Genomic DNA, 16,383 nt, shown 5'->3' on the forward strand with positions numbered 1-16,383 from the left:
ACATCCCGTGGCCTCGATGTCTACCGGGTGCCCGTGATCGTCTCACGGAGTGGCAGAACGGGGAGATGCCTATGTAAACAAGGCATTTCCCTGTTCTGCCTAGTGACATGGCAGGGATCAACTGCTCCCTGTGATCGGGAGCAGTGATCACTGTCATGTGACTGGTAGCCCACCCCCCCACAGTTAGAATCACTCTCTAGGACACACTTAACCCCGTCATCGCCCCCTAGTGTTTAACCTCTTCCTTGTCAGTGTCATTTACATAGTAATCAGTGTATTAGTATTCTCTTAATTGGAGATTCAACTGTAGTTGTAATAGACCATGGGAAAGATTTACTAAATACTAAAACTGGTGCACTCAGAATCTGGTACAACTGCGCATGGCAGCCAATCAGCTTTCTAACTTCGGCTTGTCCAATTAAGCTTTGACAATAAAGCCTGGAAGCTGATTGGTTTCTATGCAGAGCTGCACCAGATTCTGCATTCTCCAGTTTTAGTAAATCCCCCTCCATGTCTTGTGCATGGTGATTCTGAAAAGGGGGTGACTAATTTATTATAATCAGCTGATGCACTTTCAGTGTCCTGATGATAATTTTTTAGATGTGATTAGCCCTTAGGGCAGGGATATGCAATTAGTAGACCTACAGCTGTTGCCAAACTACAAGTCCCATGAGGCTTAGCAAGACTCTGACAGCCACAAGCATGACACCCAGAGTCAGAGGCATGACGGGACTTGTAGTTTTGCAACAGCTGGAGATCTTCTAATTGCATATCCTTGCCTTAGAGAGTATCTCACCAAAAATAAAATGTTTGTAGTAGAGGATGCCTGAAACCTGACTTAGTGCAGAGTTCTTCACCCAAGGGGGAAATTACATTCCCGGGCGTTCTCCATATTTTACAGAAACCTACAGCGGCTGCAGTTTGTAAAGGAAAGGTAATTTTTAATAACATTAAAGTATTATATGACTTGTGTAGCAACTGTATAGCTATATTATAATTTTTTTTGTATTTGCTATATTCTTTTCATCTGAAAGTGAAGTTACAATTTAAGTAAGCAACAAACAAATTAACACCTAATGCCACGTACACGCAACCGCCGGTTCATCCGATGAAAATGGATCGATGGATTTTTTCATCAGATATCCGATGAAGCTGACTTTCATCAGTCTTGTCTACACACCATCAGTTAAAAATCAGATCGCTTCCAACGCGGTGACGTAAAACACTACGACGTGCAGAGAAAAATAAAGTTCAATGCTTCCGAGCATGCGTCAACTTGATTCTGAGCATGCATGGATTTTTGACCGATGGATTTCCCCACAGACGATCATTTTTTTTTCTATCAGTTTTTTAACCATCAGAAAATTTTAAAACAGGTTCTATTTTTTTTCACTGATGGGAAAAAAAATGATGGGGACCACACACGATCGGTTCGTCCAATGAAAACAGTCCATCGGACCGTTTTCATCAGACGAACCGATCGTGTGTACAGGGCATAACTCTAATGCCAACTAACAATTTTTATGTAGTTACAGCAACATTTTGTTTTCTTTTGAGAAAAAGGTGTCAAATCACGAAAATAAATCATGAGATGAGAAAAATTTTAAAAATATAAATAAAGACGTGAAATAATAAAAAAAAAAATGTATATACTGAATACGAACATTACAGATTGTAGCCACAGTTTACCATAATTACATTTTTTTTGAAGCGCATAGTGATAAAAGAAGGGAATTATACATTTCTTGAGTACTTCCTGTGACGATATCGGTATGATATCCCCGTCAACGTTCCCTTCTTCCCATAACGAAAATCCCCCCAATATTCCACGAGGAGGGATATCCCTGGAATCGCCCAGAAAGCCACACATGAGACAAGCTTACTGCTTGAACAACACAGACTTTAATGTTATAACACACACAGCTTATATGTCATTTCCAAAACTGTTACAATGACAAATCTCTGCCCCCTCACACTGGGGCTTCCATACAGATGACTAGGTAGACACGACGGGGCCGATGCTGAAAACACATTTTCTTTAGACAATGACATCAATGACGCTGAGCACTAGCTGTACTGAATACATCAACCAGACCGCTCGACCCCGCATATAGAGAGATAATTACCACAATGAAGCAATCAGAATAATTAACACAAGCCACTTAAACACAGATCTTCTTCACACAACACAATAGATCAATTAACCTTTAGAAATAGTGAGGGGACATTAGCACGTCAATAACCTGTCAGAGGAATGAATCACATGAAATTCCTTTCTACCTCTACCCATATGGCTAGCAGGGAGCAGTAAACTGAGACATATAGGCAAATGTATCACAATGGCCCCCCTTTTGCTCCCTGCTCCGGCAAACCCGGTTGGACCTTCCCTGGTCCAGTAGGGTTGACGGGTTCAGAGCTTTTAGTCCGAGGTTAACTCCGTTTGGCATGACTGACCTCCCTTGGCAACTGCTTCAGACTCAGGTATGTCACCGGGTCGTCAGATCACACGCCGGTCAGTCCCCAAGTCTTTGTGCGATCTGCAAAGTCACCAGAAGTCAGTGTGAAGACAGCGAATGGGTCTGTGCGCCGCCGTCTAGGTGTCCCGCTATGGGAGGGGGCAGGTTATGGCTCTGAAGTGACAATCCCAGGAGATTCATAAAAAGAAAAAGTTATATTTGTTGAAATGCTGTAGCACTGGTGCTCAGAGTCCGGGGGGGGGAGGGGAATCAGAGCCCCATAAGGTCAGCCACCCCCTGCTCCCTCCGCAGCCGCCGGTTCTCCTCTTGGAGCTTCTCCAGCTCCATCTCCAGTTCATGGAGCCTGGGGGGGTCAGCCTGCTGTGACCTCAGGTGGTTGTTCTCCTCCTCCATGCGGCTTATGCACTCCTCCAGCTCTATGTACTCACGGATCAGATCCTGCTTGCTCATGTCCTGCAGGCTCTCCACGTGGTCCTTCATCATCAGGAACTGGGTGGTGGTGTAAGGGGCCACCGGTGGGCCCTTGGCGAACATCTCGGCACGCATCTGGGACGCCCGCTGCGACTCCCTCTCCTCCAGTCGCTTCTTCTCCTCCCAGGTCAGCTTGTTATACGGCTTCCAGGACCTCTTCTTCTTGAAGGGTGGCCGGCGGTGCCTCTTTCTGCCCAGCTCCCTCCAGGGCCCCTCCGGCTCAGGGCTGTCGCCCATGACCAGCTGACGATGGTGTTCCCTGTTGTCCGTAATAACAGATTGTACCATGAGGGCTTCGTAAGGGGTGCCCAATGGTTCTTCCTGACCCAGCTCCTGGGGATCCCAAGCCGAGTCTACTCAATGGGCTGCTGCTGGTGGGCGGTACCCAGGTTGAGACCAATTTGACCTGGTGTTGTCATTCATGGGGCAATTCTGCTTGAAGTGACCCAGCTGTTTGCACCGGAAGCAGCGTTGTTCGTTGCCCTCCTGGCGTGGATAGCGAGGGCTAGATGTCACCGGTCTGTAAGGAGGTTGGTATCTAGCGGTTGGTGGGTGTGAGGGCACCGTTTGTGGTGGAGGTTGTTCCTGTGGTGTGACCTGGTTCGTCTTGCGAGTATCTGCATATTCATCCGCCAACTTAGCGGCCTCTGGTAGAGTCATGGGCCTGCGATCTCTCACCCAGTCTTTGACGTCCGTCTGGATGTGATTGTAAAATTGCTCCAGGAGCATTAGTTGCAAAATGTCCTCTGCGGTGGTGGCCTGGCTGCTGTTAGCCCAGTTAGAGGCCGACCGGGACAATTGGCATGCCCATTCCGCATAAGAGTCTTTCGTGGTTTTGCGTGAGTCCCTGAACTTCTGTCGGTGGGACTCTGGGGTTACTGCATAACGAGCCAGGAGCGCTTCTTTAACCCGGGCGTAGCTATGGATATCCTGATCTGGCACGGTCCGGAAAGCATCAGAAGCTTTGCCTGACAGTTTGCCTGACAATATTGCAACCCACTCTCCTCTAGCTATTCGGTGCAGGTTACATTGTCGCTCAAAATCCGCCAGGAAGTTATCAATCTCACAGTCCTTTTCATCAAAAGCTTTAAAAGCGCTAAACGGAATCTTCCTTGCGTCTGCTGTGCTGTACTCACTGTTTGGAGAATGTGCGGCTGCTTGTTGGACTGCTGCCAGTTTTAACTGTAGCTCTGCGTTTACTAACAGGTCCATCACTTTCAGCACCACATCCGGCGCTGGGTTCGGGCCGAACCACGCTAGCTTCTCTCTCATTAGCTTGTTGGCTGGCGATTCCTCCTCCTGAATCACTGGTGTCTCCATTTCTTGTACTGCTGGCGTTGCTGCAATCCCGTCCTCCTGGTCTAGCTCCATTGATTCTGCTATGATGACCCGCTTGGTTTTGTTGCTAGCAATCCTTCCACGAACTTCCAGTAGTTCTTCCAGTGTCTGCTTGGAATCCGGGTGTGAAGGGGAATAGAAGGAAAAAATCCCACTGCTACCAACCAATTGTGACGGTATCGGTATGATATCCCCGTCAATGTTCCCTTCTTCCCATAACGAAAATCACCCCAATATTCCACGAGGAGGGATATCCCTGGAATCGCCCAGAAAGCCACACATGAGACAAGCTTACTGCTTGAACAACACAGACTTTAATGTTATAACACACACAGCTTATATGTCATTTCCAAAACTGTTACAATGAAAAATCTCCGCCCCCTCACACTGGGGCTTCCATACAGATGACTAGGTAGACACGACGGGGCCGATGCTGAAAACACATTTTCTTTAGACAATGACATCAATGACGCTGAGCACTAGCTGTACTGAATACATCAACCAGACCGCTCGACCCCGCATATAGAGAGATAATTACCACAATGAAGCAATCAGAATAATTAACACAAGCCACTTAAACACAGATCTTCTTCACACAACACAATAGATCAATTAACCTTTAGAAATAGTGAGGGGACATTAGCACGTCAATAACCTGTCAGAGGAATGAATCACATGAAATTCCTTTCTACCTCTACCCATATGGCTAGTAGGGAGCAGTAAACTGAGACATATAGGCAAATGTATCACACTTCCATATTTATTAAACTGGAAAACATGCCCAGTTATTAAGTGCTCCTTGTAAATTAGCCCTGATTTCACATCCCTTACGTCTATGTCACCTTAGTATAGATCTATTATCTTCTATTTGTGTCTTTGGCTGCTTGTCATTGCTATTGATTGGTCACTATGACAACAAAAATATGCCTTATTTAAAGGGTAATTCCAGATAACTAATAACATAGGTCAGCGCATTGCTAATGCTATCCAACAAATTAGATGTATGTACCAGGATAGCTAGGAATAAATTAACCGGTAGTATAAGGAAAAAAGTATTGTCAAAGCAATGTTGTTTAGGGGCTAGCTAAAAATATTAAAATACGATTTATTAAAATACAAGCTGTAGGGACACTAGGTTTCTTCTTCAGGTCTATTGACATAAAAAAGTGACAGACTACAAAAATGTACCGTATATACTCGAGTATAAGCCGACACGAGTATAAGCAGAGGACCTAATTTTACTAAAAAAAATGGGAAAACTTATTGACTCGAGTATAAGCCTAGGGTAGGAAATGCAGCAGCTACTGTAAGCGGAAAAGAGGGTCAACAATGCCCATTTGCGACCTCACTGTGCCCATTTGCAACCTCACTGTGCCCATTGCAGTCTCACTGTGCCATACCTCACTGTGCCCATTGCAACCTCACTGTGCCATACCTCACTGTGCCTATTGCAACCTAACTGTGCCATACCTCACTGTGCCCATTGCAACCTCACTGTGCCATACCTCACTGTGCCTATTGCAACCTCACTGTGCCATACCTCACTGTGCCTATTGCAACCTCACTGTGCCATACCTCACTGTGCTCATTGCAACCTCACTGTGCCATACCTCACTGTGCCCATTGCAGTCTCACTATGCCCATTTGCAACCTCACTGTGCCCGAGTAACTGAATTCTTGACAGGCGTCCATTTTTTAAAAGTCGCGGCTTCCTCCTGGCGTTCTGTTCCATGATAGGCATTTGACACTGTGTTCCGCCTATAACGGAGGTCCTTTCATCCTCAGACTCAGTTTTCCAGCAGACACTGTGTTCAGTGTTCCACCAATCACAGACATTCTTTCATCCTCGGACAAGAGGATGTCCGTGATTGGCGGAACACTGAACACAGTGTCTGCTGGGAAACTGTCCGAGGATGAAAGGACCTCCGTGATAGGCGGAACACAGTGTCAAATGTCTATCATTGAACGGAACAACTTTTAAAAAAATGGACGCCTGTCAAGAATTCAGGTAAACTGACTCGAGTATAGGCCGAGGGGAGTATTTTCAGCCCTAAAAAAAGGGCTGAAAAACTCAGCTTATACTCGAGTATATACGGTATATACATTCTGAACAAAGGTATTGTATATTGATGCAATGTACAGTAAACAGGATAATAAAAGACGAAGCAGTAAAACATCACATTAATAAGATTTGGATAGTCAATCATTAGCGCTGCAATGTGAATAGTTAAGCTGGCCATACACCAGAAGAATTTTGTTAAAAAAATTTAAATTTTCTAAACATTCATTTAATTTTCTAACTAACGGTTAGTGGGACAAATCTACATTTGTTTTTGTCCATATTGACAAGAAAGTTCAAAGGAGCAGGATGGAAAAAATTTCAACCAACCAAAATCCAAACTGTAAATGTAGTTTTTGATCCGATTTTTTTTTACATATTGTAATGGAACCCAGTGGTGGCTCCTCCGGGTGGCGGCTTCACCCTGCGTCTTCTCCACCTCGGCTTCAGCGGCTTTGACGGCTGTCCCTACATCTCCTTCATTCTCCTCCTCGGCGGGCAATAGGAGCGCTTCTCCTCTTGGCCAATCAGGTGACGGTTCTCAGGACCCGCTTCCTGATAGGCCAGGAGGAGAATCAGGAAGACAATAGTGAATATCAATTTGCTACTGTCATACAACTATTTTTTAACCAATTAGAGCCTATGTTCCATGCGATTGTTGGTCCATGTCTTTGTGTGTATAGGAGATTTCTCAATATGCACGGGAACTTGGACCTTCAGTTTGATTTTGTATTTGAATCTCTACTCAGATGCTCTTTGGGGCTGAAGTTTTGTGATTGAGCAAGCTGTGTACTATTGCTGATTATCACCACCCCCAGAACGCCTGCAGTTACTGGGGCGGTCTATTTAAGATCTATCAGTTATTTTAGTCATTGTAATGATTAATCACAAGATGTATGTGTTATACGCGTCTACGTGACCTTGTGTTGGTGTCTTTGGTGTTATCGCTAATGCCCTGTACACACGATCGGAATTTACGATGGGGTAAAATCCAAAGGAATTTTCCGTCAGAATTCCGTTCAAGCTGTCTTGCATACACACTGTCAGACCAAATTCTGACCGTCCAAAAAGCGGTGACGTAAAACACTACGACGAGCTTAGAAAAATGCAGTTCAATGCTTCCGAGCATGCGTCAAATTGATTCTGAGCATGCGTGGGTTTTTTCTCTGTCGGAGTTCCAGACAGACAATAGGAATTTCCTATCACTTTTTTTCCATCGGAAAAAAATAAAACATGTTCTATTTCTAAACACCGACGGAAAAAGTCCACTGGACTTTTTTCATCGGAAATTCCGATCGTGTGTACAAGGCATATGTTATAATGAACAGACTTGTTGGGCGTGCAGAGAAATGTGGGTGGGAATGGGAAAAATGTGGGAGTGCAGAAGAGGGCAGTGAAAATAAATGTTTATCTCAGGCCTCGTACACACGACCGAGTTTCTTTTTGCCGAGGAAACCGGTCCTGTGTACATTTTTAGACGAGGAAACTGTCGAGGATCCCGTCGAGCCAAAAAGAGAGCATGTCTTATTTTTCCTCGACAGGAATGGAGAAACTTGCCTTGTCGAGTTCCTCGACAGCCTAACAAGGAACTCGACGAGAAAAAACGATGTGTTTCGCCCGTCGAGTTCCTCGGTCGTGTGTACGAGGCTTTAGCCAAATAAAATTGTTGGCATGGTCCATGGATTCCGTTATGAGATTTTGTATGAAATGTTTATAATTTATTGGTATATTATAAAATCTATTTTTGTGATAGAAAATGTATAGTATTTAAACTAGTATTTCATTATGACTGTTACCTATTAATTGGCCAGTGTTTTTGGGCATGTTAATGCTTTGAAGGCTTTTTCAGATTCCCATGAACCCATATTTACATATTCTGCCCATAGGCTGCTTTTTATTTACAGAAGTCTAGGTTGTCAGTCTCCTTCATTCCCCATGGGTATAAAAAATAAATGTTTCTCTAGTAATTAAAACTGAAAATTGATTTTTATGTATGCTGACAGGCATTTGAATACCCAACACACCTGATCCCCCCACCCCTAGCACAACAGGATAAGTATAGATTAAGAAAGGAGATCATTATTGAGAACACCAAATGACTCCTGGTGACCTTTTCTGTTCTAACCTCAGGCAGTATCTTATTGGAAAATATCTGGCCTGTGTTACCTGCACTTACATTTCTGTTGTTTTCAAATATACTTCATATCAATTATTCATAGTTACTCTGTTTAAAATTCTTCAGAATCTGTGTTAACAAGGTTTTATATATGTCACCCCATGCCTTTGTGAGGTTCCATATTAGCTAGCACATTCAAACTGCACCATGCAGTATTTTCTTTAGGCAAAATGCCTAAAAAATTGCCAGCGGGTGGCTCAAGCATGCCCTTTAGTTATACAAAGCCAAACGTTTTCATTGGGCAACATTACAACATTCTAGATGCCAGCATCCTAGCAACCAATGATATAATTGGGTGATAAGGAGGACATTGGCTGCCTGCACCGCATCCTTGTTTGCCCCTCCCGGCATCACTCCGTCAGCTCCGAGGTCACCTTAGCAGAGTGATGGAGAGAAACTAGGAATACTATTTATTACCAGTGTGCAAAGGTGTATTTGCTTTGTAAGAAACAATCACCTCTAATATTGGGTGTCCTATGTGTCTGGTTGAGGAGTGGCGGCTGAGGAAACTGAGCCCTGATCACGTAAAACTATTAAGCCTCGTACATACGACCAAGGAACTCGACGGGCGAAACACATCGTTTTCCTCGTCGAGTTTCTTTCAGGCTGTCGAGGAACTCGACAAGGCAAGTTTCTCCATTCCCGTCGAGGAAAAAGAAGACATGCTCTCTTTTTGGCTCGACGGGATCCTCGACAGTTTCCTGGTCAAAAAATGTACACACGACCGGTTTCCTCGTGTGTACGAGGCCTTAGTTTGTTTTTTTACATTTTAGAATGGGGTGCCTCAAGATTGTGCAACATTTTAAAGGGTGCCTTGACTGAAAAAATGGTTGAGAAACGCTGGTCTAAAGACACAGCACAGTGCATTCAAGGGCCCATATGTGAACTGGACCATTGGCATTCCTAATAAATGCTTTAACCACTTGCCGACCGCCATCAGTAGATATACGTCAGCAGAATGGCTGGTGTGCGCAAAGCAACGTATGGGTACGTTGCTTTGAATTTCCTGCGATGCAGGCACGGTGCACCTGCCACGAGCACCGTGACCATGCCCACGGGAACCGCGGACTTGATGTCCGCCAGGGTCCCATGATCCTGTCGTGGAGAGGCAGAACGGGGGGGTGCCTGTGTAAACAAGCATCTCCCTGTTCTGCCTTGTGACAGGACACTGATCTTCTGCTCACTGTCATCAGGAGCAGCAATCAGTGTCGTGTCACATGTAGCCCTGCCCCCGAAAACAGTTAGAATCACTCTCTAGTACACACTTAACCCCTTATTCGCCCCCTAGTGGGTAACACTTTCCCTGCCAGTGTCATTTACACAGTAATTAGTGCATTTTTATAGCACTGATCACTGTTTAAATGACAATGGTCCCAAAATAGCGTCAAAAGTGTCCGAAGTGTCCGCCATAATGTCACAGTCACGATAACAATTGCAGATCGCCGCCATAACTATTTAAAAAAATATATTAATAAAAATGGCATAAAACTATCCCCTATTATAACTTTTGTGCAAACCAATCAATATACGCTTATTTTTTTACCAAAAATATGTCAAATACATATCGGCCTAAACTGAGAAAAAATATGTTTTTTTATATCTTTTTTGGCAATATTTATTTTTTTCAAAATTGACGCTCTTTTTTTGTTTACAGCTCAAAAAATAAAAACCACAGAGGTGATCAAATACCACCAAAGGAAAGCTCTATTTGTGGGAATAAAATTACATAAATTTTGTTTGGGAGCCACGTCGCACGACCGCACAATTAGTTAAAGCGATGCAGTGCCGAATCGCAAAAAAATGTCCGCCAAATCCTCAAGGGGTGAAGTGGTTAACTGTGGCATCCAGCACAGAAAATCTTGCAAACTGCTTCAGGTTTCCCTTTTCCTTCATAATGACAGAAGATTGAATGACATCTGTAGTCAGGGAAAATAAATAGATGATTGATAAGAAACAGATGAAATTCTGATGAGAAGATGGAACACAAAAATTCAAGGTGAAAAGGATGAACTATGAGCAAAATCAAAAACTACATATATGATGCAATATGTCAATAGCATTAACATAACAGTTTTATGTTTTGTTTTTCTGAGTCCCCTTTGTAGCATTGTTTCATTACCTGTTGATTCTGCCAGTAATGCACATTTGCTGGTGCAGCATAAACATTCTAGGGTTGGTTTACTAAAGGCAAATAGATTGTTCACTTTGTAAGTGCAGTTGGCCTCTACAAGTACAGGTACTCTAGAGCAGTGGTCTCCAACGGTGGCCAGGGGGCCGCATGTGGCCCTTTGTTTGCCTTTTTCCGGCGTGCTCTATCCCTTCCACTGATAACACTACTCTGCCATCTGACACCGACAACGGATCACTATTTCTCCCACTGACACTAGTAATGGTTCCCTATTCCTCCCTATGATGACCATGATGGGCCACTATTCCTCCTCCTAATACCAAATGTGGCGATATTTACTCCCACTAATGCCCAGAAAATTTTAATTCCTCTGGTCAAAGTGCAGCCCTCCTAGAGTCCGAAGGACAATAAACCAACCCTTTGTTTAGAAAGTTTGGAGACCAGGGCTCAAGTCCTGTGGGAATGTGGGAACGGAGTCCCTGCACTTTTTTCACAGCAGGAACGCAGTTCCCTTTGCAGGACGAGAGCAGCCGAGCCACCCGAGCCAATCCTTCACTAAGCGGCGATGCCCAGCTTGAGTCACTGTCAGGGGCAGGCGAACCTTAGTACTGTATTTTCCGGCGTATAAGACGACTGGGCGTATAAGACGACTGGGCGTATAAGACGACCCCCTAATTTTCCAGAAAAAATATTGGTTTTGGGATATACTCACTGTATAAGACTACCCCCTTCTTACTAGTCTTTCTGGAAGCTGAGGGGTAGCCAGAACCGCTGACAGAAACAGGCTTTTTCAAATCTCACTGTGCCATTACATTACATGCCCCCACTGTGCCATCACTTGCCCCTCAATTGCCTCTCACTGTGTCATCACTTGCCTCTCATTGTGTCATCACTTGCCCCTCACTTGCCTCTCATTGTGTCATCACTTGCCTCTCATTGTGTCATCACTTGCCCCTCACTTGCCTCTCATTGTGTCATCACTTGCCTCTCATTGTGTCATCACTTGCCCCTCACTTGCCTCTCATTGTGTCATCACTTGCCTCTCATTGTGTCATCACTTGCCCCCCAGTGCGAGGATGAGAAGGCATCTGTGATAGGAGGAACACAGAACAGAGGCGCTGCTGGGAAGATTTGTGTTCCTCCTATCACAGAACACTCTGAAGAGAAGGCGCGGCTTTGAAATCATTCATGCTCGCGCTCGCAGCACGGGAGACTGTCACCGCTGGAAAAAAAAAGTGAGTACTGAGACCGTACCCGGCGTATAAGACGACCCTCGACTTTGGATGCATGTTTTTGCATCCAGAAAGTCGTCTTATACGCCGGAAAATACGGTAATCCTTTATGTTACTGGCCGTTTCCTGTAAATGGATTCATCGGGTAGTGTGCGGGTATTCCGTCACTTCCTCAATGCCACAATGTCTCCTGGGAGCTTTTGTCATTGTTCCCAGGAGACATTGTGGAGGTCTGCCGTGAGTTATCGCAGGATTTCGAAAGAACTTGCGCGCGCAAGACGATTTCCCCAACTTGTTCATTCCCCGACTTAGTTGGGGTAGGCGGTACACTTTGGTGGGGGTGGGTCAGCCACGCCCTGCGACCTTTGACCTCTGGGAACCTGCCTTCTGACCTTTGACCTTTGGTGGAGGTCCCTGTTCCAATTCCTGAGTCCTAGCCATATTCTTCAATGGGAAACCCTAACCCTAGAAAGAACTTGTGATTTAGTAATTATGCATATCATTTTATTATTTTTTTTGGTGGGGGAGTGGATCTTGGGTGGGAGTTCCCACACTTTTTTCCCCAGGACTTGACCCCTGTTGGAGACCCTTTCTCTAAAGCAGGGGTCTCCAAACTATGGCCTTCCAGTTGTTCAGGAACTACAATTCCCATCATGCCTAGTCATGTCTGTGAATGTCAGGCCCCGTACACACGTCCGAGAAACTCGACGGGCAAAACACATCGTTTTGCTCGTCGAGTTCCTTGTGAAGCTGCCGAGGATCTCGCCGAGCCAACTTTTCCCATTGACTAACGAGGAAATAGAGAACATGTTCTCTTTTTGGCCCGACGAGAACCTCGTCGGTTTCCTCAGCGAAAAGTGTACACACGACCGGTTTTCTCGGCAGAATACGTCTGCCATCGAGTTTCTGGCTGAATTCTGCCGAGAAACTCGGTCGTGTGTACGGGGCCTCAGAGTTTTACAATGCCTCATGGGACGTGTAGTTGCTCTAGAGCTTAGTAAATAAGGTAAAGCTTCACTTTACAAAGCATACCCAATCACCTGAAGTAAAATAAAAATAAATATTTTTACTTGCACGTGATTGGATGATATACGTTTAAGGAGCCTACCCTTATATACTAAGTTTTGGAGCAGAGTGCAACTGCAGTTGCAAAGTGCACAGTCTAATTAGCCTTTAGTAAATCAACCCCCCTATGTAATTGTGGTACCTGGGATGTCCTGGAGCTGCTTACAGCCACCCATAGACATGAAAGGGCTAAGGAGGCTGTATGCAGCTATTTGCCACTAATAGTGCATGTACACAAACGCAAGGGGGTGTGCATTCAGAAAATTTACTCTGTGTTTGTGTGTTATTTTACACTAATAGTACATAGCTGCATGCTGCCCTCACCCATTCATGTCTATGGTCAGCTGTAGGCAGCTCCAGGACACCCCAGGCACCAGACATCTGTAGCATGTTTGTGCAGTTTGGGGGCAAATGTGCCCATGTATATGAAGTCTATGTTACTGAAACAGACCAAGATGTCCAGCATAAATGGCCATTAGAGGGTTGAGACAAACCATTTAACATTGACAGGGGCAGTTAAAATGTTTTTTGTTAATTAAATACTTTATCCCAAAAGGAAAAAAACTGTTTCTGTATGTTTAAAAAAAAAATGTTAGCTTGAGTTAGGCACTTATGTAAAGTCCATTTAAATCTACTATTTCATCCACCATCACCCACTCCACAGGTTGGCAATGTTGCTCTTCAAGCGTATACATTTGGGTTGATTTACTAAAGGCAAATACAGTGGAACCTCGGATTACGAGCATAATCCGTTCCAGGAGAATGCTCGTAATCCAAAGTACTCACATATCAAAGCGAGTTTCCTCATTGAAGTCAATGGAAACGAAAATAATTTGTTCTGCATTGACTTCAATGGCATGCAATACCGAATGCATCCAGAGTGCCGGAGAGCCTCAGAAACGGCCGAAAAGGCCCGAGGACACCTCGACTGACCTCGGAAAGACTTTGTTCCCGAGATTTGCCAAGGTCAGCTGAGCTGTCCTGGGGCCTTTCCGTGCATTTCTGACAGCGCCGATCGGCTGCGATCTGCACCGTTCGGCTCAGCTCGGCTCTGGCGACCCCCACCTCAGGCCAAACACGGTACTGCACGCCGCTTTGGCCTGAATCATACTCATTTTGCGAGACAACACTCACAATCCGAGTTACGTTTTTTAAAAATACAGCGCTCATATTGCGAAATGTAGACTGTGCACTTTGCAACTACAAGTAAGTAGCTCAGTAACGATTGAAGCCAGTGGGCCAGCATGAAAGCCAGGTAGTGTACATTTTTAGTGGTCAACAATGGCATTCCACGTATTTAATTAAAGATTTACTTATTTTGGCTTATGTGGGGGAGGATTCCTTGCTGTTGATCATGCCAAAGCAGAGGAAGCTTTTCAATGAAAGATATAAACCCCTTTGATGTACAGTAGGCACTCCATTCTTTGATTTCCCTTGGGGCACATTGGATCGTTAGCGCATGCCAAGCCCACACCCATATTCATACACTATAAATATATACAAAATAATAAGTATGAAGTACGGCTGTGCAAATTAACTTTTAATTAATCTTTAATTTTTTTGATCGATCAAAATCTTTTTGATCTATTAAAATTCTTTTGATTGGTACTCACCTCTCCGCCGGCTTCTGGGCCTTCAGGGAGTTCCGTCTGAGATCCAGTAATGTAATGCGGCTGGGTTTGCCGTGTCCATCTGAAGGGCTCCTTTGCTGTGCCTTCATATCTGCATGCCGGCCGTACCTTACCATCTGCCACACGCAATGGCTGTTACACTTCCCTCTATCACTTCCCTCTATCAACCTGGGATTCTACAACCATCCACTGGGAGTTGAGATAGTTCCCTTCACGGGACATCTACATGCCGATGGACTGATGTTAACCTCTCCTCATCTGGATTCAGCAGTGGTATCGTTGTACACATTTTTATACCAGTATCATACTTAGCTACATGTTTTTATGACTGCTTTTGGTACCGTTTGGTATTACTCACACCATTTTTTACAGTTTATGTAGCCACATCGATTTTATCTCCAGTGCAATATTTATTTGGTTACCTACTGGAAGACTATAAAAGTTTTAATGCTATTCCCATCGAGCGCTGCCTTTGTGTGTTTTTTGTATCCTGCTATCCATTTTTCCAGTTGTTGGTAGCTGCACTGGGAATCAGCCTGCAAGGAGGAGATCAGCTAAAAGTAGTTGGATCTGTATGTGCGTTATAATTAATCGAAATTAGTCGATTAATCGATTAAAAAAAAACGATTAATCGAACAGAAAATTTTTGATCAGTAACAGCCCTAGTATAAAGCATTATTGGGTTGATTTACTAAAAGTAAAACGTTGCTTTCTGCCAGAGGAGTTGCTCTAGAGCTTAGTAAATGAGGGGAAGCCCTGCTGACTTACATCATCCAATCATATGCAAACAAAAATGCTGTTTTTTTTCCCCTTGCTTGTGATTGGGTATTCCTTGCTTTGCAAGTGAAGCTTTGCCCCTTTTACTAAGCTCTGGAGCAACTTTGCAAAGTGCATAGCTTAGTTGCCTTTAGTAAATCAACAAACCTTTGGAATACTACACTGGATATACAACTCAACATTGTACCTGTAACTGTGCTTTCTAACGAAGCCCATATATAACAAGATTGTATACTGTTGTAATCACAGCTGTAGTATTAGTTGCTGACTTAATTTCGTAATTTTTTGATTTTATGTCGTTCCACTTTTATGATATTTCATACTAAATAAATCTCTAGTTTTCTACATCTATTTGTACTGTGTGCCCTTAAAGCCCAATTTATTAGTTCTTCTTTCAATTTAGTAAATCAACCCCTATGCTTCCATATGGACTATAGTACTCTATGTCGGGGGTAATGTGCACAGTATGCACTATTCTTTTGAACATTCAGTATATTTTTCATCATCTTGGAGATTAGCCATATGTGCGACACATAGCATTATGCCTCATGCACCCAACATAATGACATAATCTGACAATGCTTGCAAAATTCAAATAATCCACTTATAGCATTTTACATTTAGATTGGATTGCACTGCACTAATCTGAGATAGACTGTCCTTACTCAAAGGTTTCTGAACTGATGACCACAGAACCATTTTAGATTATTACATGGAATAAAATATCACAAACCAGGTTACCCTTTTTTTTATTTAAATATGTAAAAAAAAAGGTAAAAGAATTCAAGAATCTAAAATGATTACTGTGGATACATCTTAGTCTGGGTTTCTTTTAATGGTGAGCAGAACATTGATTTTAGTAAATAAAAAATAAAAAACGTGCTATGAAAAAAAATGTTTTAACCACTTACCCCCCGGACCATATTGCTGCCCAAAGACCAGAGTACTTTTTGCGATTCGGGACTGCGTCGCTTTAACAGACAATTGCGCGGTCGTGCGACGTGGCTCCCAAACAAAATTGGCGTCCTT

This window comes from Rana temporaria, chromosome 5 (assembly GCF_905171775.1).
Source record: "Rana temporaria chromosome 5, aRanTem1.1, whole genome shotgun sequence".
NCBI lineage: Eukaryota > Metazoa > Chordata > Amphibia > Anura > Ranidae > Rana > Rana temporaria.